Raw genomic sequence first — 10691 nt, forward strand, 5'->3', positions numbered from 1 at the left:
TTTAAAGTACATAAATACATTGTCATGTAATGCATATCATATGTATGGATATATGTATGTATAGATATGTGCGTGTGTTTTTATGCCCTTGTATCAGTTTTGTAAAAAAACAGCACGCAGTGCACTGACCTTTGTATTTATTTTAGCCGGACACAGAACTCATTTTATTTACATTATTTTACGCATTACATTTTTGTACTTTTATCGCGTCAGACGTGTTATTGCAGTTAAACATACGAAAGCATGTGTGCTTGAATTTAATTTTTTTAGTATTCATGTAGTCGGTGGTTTTTCGACTGTGGTGTAGTTATATTTTAACTATATATGTATAGGCGTGAAGAAACCTGACAGTACTAATAAAAAGAAGAAAATCAATACAATTTAACAACACCGAAGCTAAAATACCCTTCATGGGTGCATTTCTCATAGCATAAAAGGGTATAAAATGATCTTTGCCTTGATTTTGAACGATCAGTTTGTATGACAGCTGAATAATATTTTGAACCGATCCAGGCAATATCTTTGGAAATTGTAGTGTTACTCAAGACAATAATCTGTGCGAAATTTTGAAAAGCTATCTCATCAAATGGAAATGTTTTTCATACAAAGACTTGACTCCAATCTTTCACTTTGTTTGGGAGCTAGATGCTATAGTGATTCAATCAGAGTAATTTCCTCGAAAAATAATTATAATTACCTTAAACAAAAACTCATGTTATATATCGTGTCAAACGGAAATGTTTTCAAGATATCTTTTACTTTGTCAAATGAAAAAGTTTTTGCATAATTACCTTAAACAAAAACTCATGTTAAATTTTGTGAAGATATCTTGTCAAATGTAAAAGTTTTCCAAACAAGCTTATGGTTCCGATCATTCGATTTTTATGACAATTATATGCTATAGTGGTGCCATATCAGCGATTCCGGCAAATGAGCAGCTTCTTCTAGAGAAAAGAAGATGTGCAAAATTTCAGACCGATGTCTTAAAAACTTAAGGACTAATCCACGTACATATATATATACCAACATATAGACAGAGAAACGAAGCTTAAGCGATTTACTGAAATTTGCAAGAGTTAGTTTAAGTGAAGTGTGCACAACGCCTTACTATGATAAATACCCAAATTTCCACACCTCTATATACAAACAAACTACCTCTTCTGCCAGTTAACTGCCATTGTATTCCAGCAATTGTCAACCCAAAGCGCAAACCAATAACACTCATACGCCATGTACACACGTACACCGCCCGCAGCTTTGGCCATAACATAATGCAAATTTTTTCATTCACCAGCCTGTATTTTTACACCTTCGCTGTCAAACTCAAATTCATATTTCGTGGCTCGCTGTGTCACTTTCTTCCTTTTTTCACATGCAACATTCCATGAAGCCGCCCAAACGACCAGTCTAATGGCCAACCTTGGCATGAACATTCCAACAATTCTGTGGCCAGCTCTGTCATAGCGCTGTGGCTGCTGCTCACAAATATATGCAACACTGTTGCACTTTCACACACACACACACAAATACACACATTTATGTATATTTTATATTTTCACACTCATTTAGTGTCTCTCACAGTGATGGCTTGTGTCAACTGCTCGCTGCAGTACGGTGTGCTGCTTGTCACTCGACTGGATGCCTGGATGTGGTCGTTGTAATTGTTGTTGTTAACCGGTTTGCGGCTTGTTTGCCGGTGGCAGTTTTTTTAACTAACAGCTTTTTGTTGAAACATCGGCGACCGCGTCGAAATTTTATTTCAGCATAAATGTGCATACACACGCAGGTACATATGCATATGTATATGTTTGGGTGAAAGTAGCTGCCGGTATAAATACTTTTATGTTTTATAATAGTCATGTAAATATATGGGCGAAATGGAATTTTTTAAATAAATTGCTTAAATATACATTTGCTGAAGTGCTGTTATATAAAAGCGTTTAGCATATATATACTATATGTATGTAAACGTACACTATGTGTGGATTCATACTGAGTGCTGGTGCTTTTATTAAATCAAACAAAGTGCCAATTGATTTTAAAGTGCTTCATTTTATTTTCTTCACTTCAATTCAGTTATCGTTTTCCATACTTTACAAATTATGCCACTTAACTGCGAGTGCGTCTCTTCGCTGGCTGCTAATTTAAAGGCGGGACGGCGGGTGCAAAGATATTTGACTGAAAGCAGCTGCTCTTTATCAATAGTCTCTCTTCGTAGGTATACAGAAATATAATATTGTATAACATGATAATACACAGAACACATTAGAGCTTTAACTAAGCCCATGTTAAGTAGAAATAGCTGCATACATTTCACAAATAAATCCATAAGTCAATCTTATCCTATTCCATTATCTAGTGAGGATGCAAATTCTGTTTTCGTAAGTTTAAAACAGTCACAGCACTTGAAACAGAAGAATTCTACTACGGCTTGGCTAAAAAAAATCTCTTAGCTGCTGACCAAATCCAAAAATAGCTACATATATCTTTATTTTCTTCACAGATATAATACCTTGTCAAATCACGTTAACAGCCAATTTTGAATTATTTTAACCAAATGTATTAAATTTACCTTAGCACAAGTCAACAGGCAGAAATATGGACCAAAATTCAGGTGCTTATAGCGACAAAGAGATATAATTATTCATAAAGGGAGCACTTTAAGGTATTTTACAACTGATCAGAATAAAGGCTATTTCAGCACCCAGTTACTCTCTCTTAGCGTTCCTAAGAATATCGTAATATTACCGACCTTGTTTACAAGAATCACATACAAATTTGAAACTTCGTAGGGGAGATCGCCACGGGATTTTGTTATACCATTGTTATTTAAAATTAGGATAGCCTTGCATATTATAAAAGGAGATAAAATGCAAATATTGAATACACTGAAGCTCACAGGTGTATTACTTATAACAAATATGATGGAAAAAGTTTCGGTAGTTCTTTCTAGATGCCTTGTTTGATAAAGGCAACCTTCAAGTCGAAATAGTTTACTTAATAAGAAAAACAAGCCAAATATTGATTTTAATCGGTCAGTTTGTATGGCAGGCATATGCTATTACGACTCGATCTCAACTATATGTTCAGAGACTGTAGCATTGTCTTGTAATTAATGATCGGTATACTTCAGTGCGCCGACATCAGCGGTTCCGACAAATGATCAGTTTATTGGGAAGAAAATTACGCGCGAAAAATATCAAGGCAATATCATAAGAAATAGGGACAAATGTTCGTATATAAGCATATACGGACAAATAGACATGGCTAATTAGACTCAGTCCGACACGCCAAGCATTTGTTTAATTGTGACAAAAAAGCACCCGGAAATTGCTTACAATGGATAAATATATCGAACGAAGAATTTCTCTCAAATTTTGTATTTTTAAACAAATTTCGTGTGAGAAATCTGGGAACGTTGGAAAAAGCTTACGGTGATTCAAAAATACTTGCTAACGAGTAGTCTTGAGCTTTGAAAAACGGTCGGGAGTTCATTGGACGACTTTCGGCCAATACCTTCCTTCAATTTTTTTTTTTGGATAATTAATTGTAGGAGCTCAGCTTAGGGTGCCTCAGAATATGATCTAAGTACGCTGTTTTTCTTTGTTTTATAGTCTTTGGCAACTATCTATTGCTGTTAACTTTTCTCAAAACTTCACAGTGCTTGAGTTAGAGCTTTTATCGAGCAAAGACCGATTAATTAATCAATTATCTCCTGTGTCAAAGGACTATGAGGTTTATTCCTAGTTACGGTTGTAACAATATAGGCGATAATACAATCAAATATGGAACGTAACGTATGCGAACATTTTACACTGAGGAAAATAGGTTTTTGGTTCTATTTTTAGAAGGCAGGGAACAAATTCAATTGTTTATCAAACGATAAATCAAAATATGAGGTAAGCACATGATAAAAGGCTTTTCATGATCGCGCTCGATTACAAACACGCATTTCAATATGATATTTTGGGATGCTGCTTTTCGCTTCACCTTAAAAATGAGCGCAGTCAGTTTTGTTAGCACTAAATTTTTAAGTATGTGACTATGTAAAGATAGAACAATAAACTGTAAAAGGAAAACAGTGTTTAGATATATAAAATATAATAAATTATAGCACCGTAAATAAATCTTTGTAGTGTATTTTAGTGAAATATTTACCGGTACTTGACAATAAGCAACTAAACGAAACTTTATCATATCTATTGGATTGAGAATTATAATTTTATATATAATACTATATATGATAATATAAATACAAAAACTCTATGCATTTTCCTAAAAGTAGTCAATATTTTAAATCGAGGAAACAACCTATCAACATAACAATTGACGCGTTGAATTTTCCATCGAAAACAAACAGTCTTTTCTGAGCGCGTTTAAATTCTGGGTGCTGAAAATATACTTGTGACTTGGGTTTATGAGCTACAAATAGCTCAAATACTTCACAGCTTAAAACGCAATTATAAACAAATATTAAGGCTAGCAAAAATCAACACTCGCCACAAAACAAAGAAAAATGCACATGTTAAAACTAAAATCCACACAAACAACCAGACATTTCGTTTGATATTCACATAAAACTACGGCGGTGCACCTTAACGTTATTGCAACACTCCATAGATATCAGACAACTGCCTGGCATGAAACCACTTCCACTTCCGGCTACGGAATGCAGATGCAGAAGAAACGGCACTTCCGAAAAACGGACACATGGACATGGCAAAAACAATGGAGCACAAATGACATGCACATAAAATTGATTCGGCGTGCAGCGACTATAAAACAAAAACGCAGCGAAATAGAGGCAATGGCGCTCTCCCTCCTCCCCATTCTCGGCTTCAGCCACGCTTCACATAACGGCATTAAGGCTTTTTGTATAAAATTAGCGCTGGTGTGGGTGCAACGCCGGCGAGGTGGTGAAGCGCAAAAATGCGGTGCAAAAAGAGCGGTCATCAAATATAACGGCGTCAGCAATAACAAAAGCAATAGTAACAATTGTTGGGGAAAAAGGCGCACAAAAGCGTCGAAACTATAAACTAAATGCGACACCATTGAAGGCTGACACGCGCAACATGGCACACTGCCACTGAGTAACTGTACTCCCACACAAACACATACAAACATGCTTACAATAGCCATTCAATGAAATAATGCAGCTGTGTGGCTATAAATGAAATTGTTATATGCAACAGAAGTGAAATAAAATCAAAATGTGTCCAAAAGCATGCATGTGTCTGCGCGTGTGTGTGTGTATGTTTGTGTGTTTTAGTGTAAGGCGAAAATTTTTACGACGGTTTCCGCAATAAAACATAATACGAGATGAAGTCCTTCGTCCGTTTTTGCACATTTTTCTAGAACCACTTCGAATTTGTATTGCTTATGTGTGGGTGCACATAGATTTCTGTCTTCTTGTATGCGTATATGTGGGTGCATATGTATTTGTGTCGGGTCTTGTTTATATATTTGTGTATGCGTGTATGTGCAGTAGTTACGAGCGTATCAGCTGGCAAGCTTGCGGAAGTGGGTACATAATATGGGGAATAAAAGTGTAAAGCGATTGAAGTAAAGGCTTAACAGCATAACCACAGCTGAAGCAAGAGGAAGGATGTGCGGAAGGAAATCCACGCCGTAAAAGCGTCGGCAATCCCGTATTTTATTCCTGCTTCAACACCAGCATTTTACGTTTTCTTTACTTATTTACACACACGTACATACTATGTACATATGTAAGCACAAATTGCTTGTTAGGGAAAAGAAGTGTAACTAGATGTAGTTGAGTACAATGGACAAATGCAAGCAACATTAAATGCCAGTTTTTGTATGACACTGAGAGTCCAGCTCGACAAAGATGCTAGTGCAATAATGTCATGCTTAGTTTGCAATGCTAGCGCCTCCAAACTAAACGTTGAAATGAAAAAACCTGTTTATGGAATATTTGAGCTGTCAAACCAGTAGCCAGTGGAGGCCGTCTTCTAGATCAACTACCCCATCAATTAGCAGGAAATGGAATAGAATTTCTGGATCCGTTGAACACAGTCTTAAGGTTCCTGTTTTGTTATTTAAAGGATGCAAAGATAAAAACTGAAGAGGAAAAATATTCCTTAAGATTACCCATTCACAAATGGGTTAGATCTCGAAGACAGATCACCGTTTGGAGGTCCCAGCATTGACCCGAACCATTATCTTGTTGCAGCCAGGATTCGCACCCGCCTCTGTGCAGCAAAATACGCTCGCCAACTAACACAAGGAAGGTTCGACGTCTAGAAGCAGCAATCTCAAGAGATAGTCGAACGTTTTTCTACTCGGCTTGCACTCAGAGAAAACTCGGTATACGCGAACTGTGGGACGGAATTTCAAGCTCCTTACGCACAGCTGCAAACGAAACCCTTGGTTTTCGAAAATTGCAAAAGAACTGCTGCCACGATGAGGAGTGTCGTGTCGCAGCGGAGAGAAAACTACTCGCAACGTTACGATCGACCACAACACGTGCGGGATGAGATTACCGAGAGTTGAAAAGAAGCGAAGTAGAACCTCCAGAGGAGATCTAGTAATTCCCAGAGCATAATAAAATTATGGAGGGAACACTTCTCCAGCCTGCTGAATGGCAATGAAAGCATAACGCCAGGAGAAGGCGAACCCGATTCCCCAATCAATGACGAAGAAGTTCGAATAGCAATTACCCGTCTGAAAAATAACAAAGCGGCGGAGGTTAATATATTGCCGACCGAGCTTGTGAAGAACTGCTGACGTGCGCCAATGATATTGATATCATATATCTCTGTCATCAAACAAACAGTGGTCGCACTCCCGGCTAGGCACCCGGGTCACTGTTGACAGTCATAACTTCGAAGTGGTAGATAATTTCGTCGAACTTGGAACCAGTATTAACACCAACAACATTGTCAGCCTCGAAATGTAACGCAGACTAACTCCTGCTAGCAGGTGCTATTTTGGACTGAGTAGGCAATTGAGAAGTAAAGTCCTCTCTCGGCGAAAAAAGACGAAATTCAAAAAATCGCTCATCATCATCGTCCTGCTATATGGTGCAGAGGCATGGACGATGACAACTACTGATGAGTCGATGTTGCGAGTTTTCGAGAGAAAGGTTCTGCGAAAGATTTATGGTCCTTTACGCATTAGCAACGGCGAACACCGAAGTCGATGGAATGGCATTGTTTTATTGTCGTCCGAATGGATGAAAACACTCCAGCACTGAAAGTATTCGATGCAGTACCTGCCGAGGGAGGCAGAGGAATAAGAAGACCGCCACTCCGTTGAAAAGACCAGGTGGAGAAGGACCTGGTTGCACTGGAGAACGATGACTGGCGCGATATTCTAATGATGTTTGGCATTCCAAAATCGTTCAAAATTTTGACCACCACTTCGTAAATTTTTGTTCAAAAATTATCTTCTTGAGACAATCCTATGGAACAGATACCAGAAAATAGTCATGTGAGCATCAACAAAATTCATTCTGAAGTATTATCGGTCCTTCACTTAAAATCAATAGCAGACAAACTTTTTTCTAATGTCGGCCCAACTTTCAGTAAGCCGAAAAAATTATATATACTCCTGATAAAGCTCCAATTGTGAGCAGACATATTGTATATCTTTTCTATATGAATAAGCAACGCCCACCTACTTTCCCACCTCTCTTAAATACTTATGTGCAATAAAGTAGGTTTACGTATGCTCAGGCAAATAGAAAAAAAATTGCCGAACGGAAACGGATATGCTTTTGTTGTCAGCAGTTTTATTTGTTTGCAATTGTGATTTTCTTTATTCGCAACATATTCCTTCCTTAGCCTATCTACATACAAGGCTTTCTTCAACCCACGGCCTGAACGAAATTCCAAATACTTGTGTGTGGTGGCATTTAAAGCAACACTCTTGTTTTATTGTTTTTTTTGGTGTTTTTTTATTTGCCTAGTTAGCAGAAATAGCAGTTAAATAAAGAAAGAAAAGCAGACAAGCACAAGAAATCGGTTTACAGAAGATTTAGTCTGCTCAAGCAAGTTGAGATGCACAAGTAAATATATATGAAAGTATATTGGACCATACTGGTATAGCTGGGGATTTCCCTTAAAGGGCCTCATTTGGTGCAAGCATTTTGAAGGTATTTAATTCTGAATGAGGACTCCAAAACAACAGAGGTCTATACTCTTATATACCTAATTTTGATGTATCTATATTTATGGTCTAAGTACTACAACACATAAGTATAAACATATTTTGGTCCCTCAGAGAACTTCTTTCACAAGTTTTAGTAACAAAAGACTCCTATTCAGTAGCAAATCGTCTAATAATAAGAATGTATTACAACAAAACCAACAATTCCGAAGCGATTTATGAACTCATAACTTTTGTGAACATGCTTGATAGCTTTGAAATTACAATCATTTGACCCCTATTAGTTTGATTGACTTTCGTGAAATCGTAAATAGTCGCAGCATGTGCAGATATATTAGTTGCTTAAATTGCTTAACAACAAGTGCTCATATTTCAAACCCCAGCACCAAACACTTAAAAGATATTATTGATCGACGAATTATTGCTATTGTGCGTCCGGCGACCCACACTGAGACTCTAATTTAAACACTATATTGGCTGCCATACAAACAGAGTAAGCCTTTAACTATTTTGGTCATCGTTTTTACGAGTAAACTTGCCGGCGTATAACAATGGCAGCCGAATGCGTTCCAGCAAACAATTTGAAAGTTAAAGTGCTCGTAAAATTGGTCAGAATTTCATAGCCAAATTAAGTAGTGCGTAGTTGGCTGAACTCGTAAAACTACTACTTAAATTATACAAGCGCATAAAAATTTTGTTAATTTAATTTTATTTTCAAATCACTCAATTGGGCACTACGAGTATTTGGCGAATCAGCGACTTTTCGAGTTTTATGTGTGGAAACTTTGACTGTAACAATTAAGTGAAGAAATTTGGGATAGTAAAGGCAATTAGTTATGGTTTGTTAGCTATGGCTAACATAACAGGTGCACCTATGCCCCCGTTATACCCTTCAAATAAAAAAAGTTATTCGAAAAATTTAGCATTTCCGTAAACAATAATCATTATGAAATTTTTTGCATATACCTCTTCAAACAAAATATGCTCAACATAAGGAATTAATTGTGACGGACCAGTTTATATGGTAGCTATGTACATATAATCCATAGAGATAAAGTCTATATCTCATAAACTGAGCGACTTATTTGCTTTTGGAAAAAGATAGATGAATGGAGAAATAGAGAAAAATGGCTATATCGACTCAGCTCGTCGCGCTGATAATTTTCCATATATATATAATATATACAGAGGTTCTCCGACGTTTTATTCAAGGTAAAATCCCTGTTATAAAAAATGCTTCGACAATCACTGAAGTATGTAAAGATGATCTATTTCGAGGTTTCCTACTTTTCTAAAGAAAACACAAAAAGTCAATTCTAATGGGGCCCGCTTCATTATCATTCGAAAGAACATTCCTTGGCATTTATTTTTTGAAGATTGTCTCTTTCTGGATTAAGTGGCAACTTTTGAATCCCTTTAGATTACTCTTCGTTCCAAATGCTGCTATTTTGCTTGTTTACATACCCATTGTGTCAGAACCAAAAAAACTAAAGCGTTGGATCTCCTTGTAACTTTTCAAGAGCCCATAGAACGAAGCGATGTCGCTTGAGAAGGTCTGGCGGCTTCAGGTCTGGCACAAGCTGTATTTTGTACGCTTTCAATTTAAGATCTCGACGTAAAATGAGCCAAGTCGTTTCATATGTCTGTCCTGGTTGCTGCGAACGGCGACGATGGGAGACTCGGTCCATGGTCCTCGTGTACACCCTCAGCTACGGCTGCTATATTTTCTTCACTGCGTGCTGGTCGTGGTCTATCCCTCGAATATTATCCAATAATGAATGATGGGTCTCAAGATGGGTGATGGTGCTGCGAATAGTTCGCTCAGTAGGCCGATTACGTGGATCATAAAGTGAGCGAATCGCGCGAAATACATTAATTACAAAAGGCGAACGTAATTTGTTACCATATGTAATTAGAAATCTTCGATTCGCTAAGATAGTGGCTTATCACTTTAATGAGGTAACTGTATCTTCTGTACGAATTCGTCTCGATAACTTTGTTGTTGCCTTCACATGTAATATTTTTGACAAGAGAGCAGAAGCGAGCAATGAAATGGTCATTATTTTCGGTATAACCGTCATTCTTTCGAGTTAACACGGCTGAGTTTACAGTTCAGCGACTTGCTTTCCATGTTACTATTGCTTTTAATGACAGTAAGGAATACTGTATTACGATTGGAATTGTGTCTATATCTTCTATTGGTGACCATTTCATCTCTGAAAACTATTCTAGCTTAAAATACCTTATTATATTCTGAAAATATTTCCAGTTAATGAATATTCATACTAAAATTCCACATATGATTAAAATAAACACTATATGAACCACCCTTTACTTACATTGTATGCCGTATTATTAGGCACTTAGTAAATCCACAATTACTCTTTTTAGAATTTGCAAAAATCGCTCTTCTTTAAACTCACCATAATCCATAGATCAATGCGAAGTAAAGCAGAGGAAGCACTTCTTTCTATCTTTTACAAGTGTTGCACTTTGAAAGATTGTGCGCAATCTAACGGTAATTGCTGCAATTCTTCAAATCCATAAAATATCGCTTAAAC

The sequence above is a fragment of the Bactrocera neohumeralis genome, chromosome 4 (genome assembly GCF_024586455.1).
Source record: "Bactrocera neohumeralis isolate Rockhampton chromosome 4, APGP_CSIRO_Bneo_wtdbg2-racon-allhic-juicebox.fasta_v2, whole genome shotgun sequence".
NCBI classification, from domain to species: Eukaryota; Metazoa; Arthropoda; class Insecta; order Diptera; family Tephritidae; genus Bactrocera; species Bactrocera neohumeralis.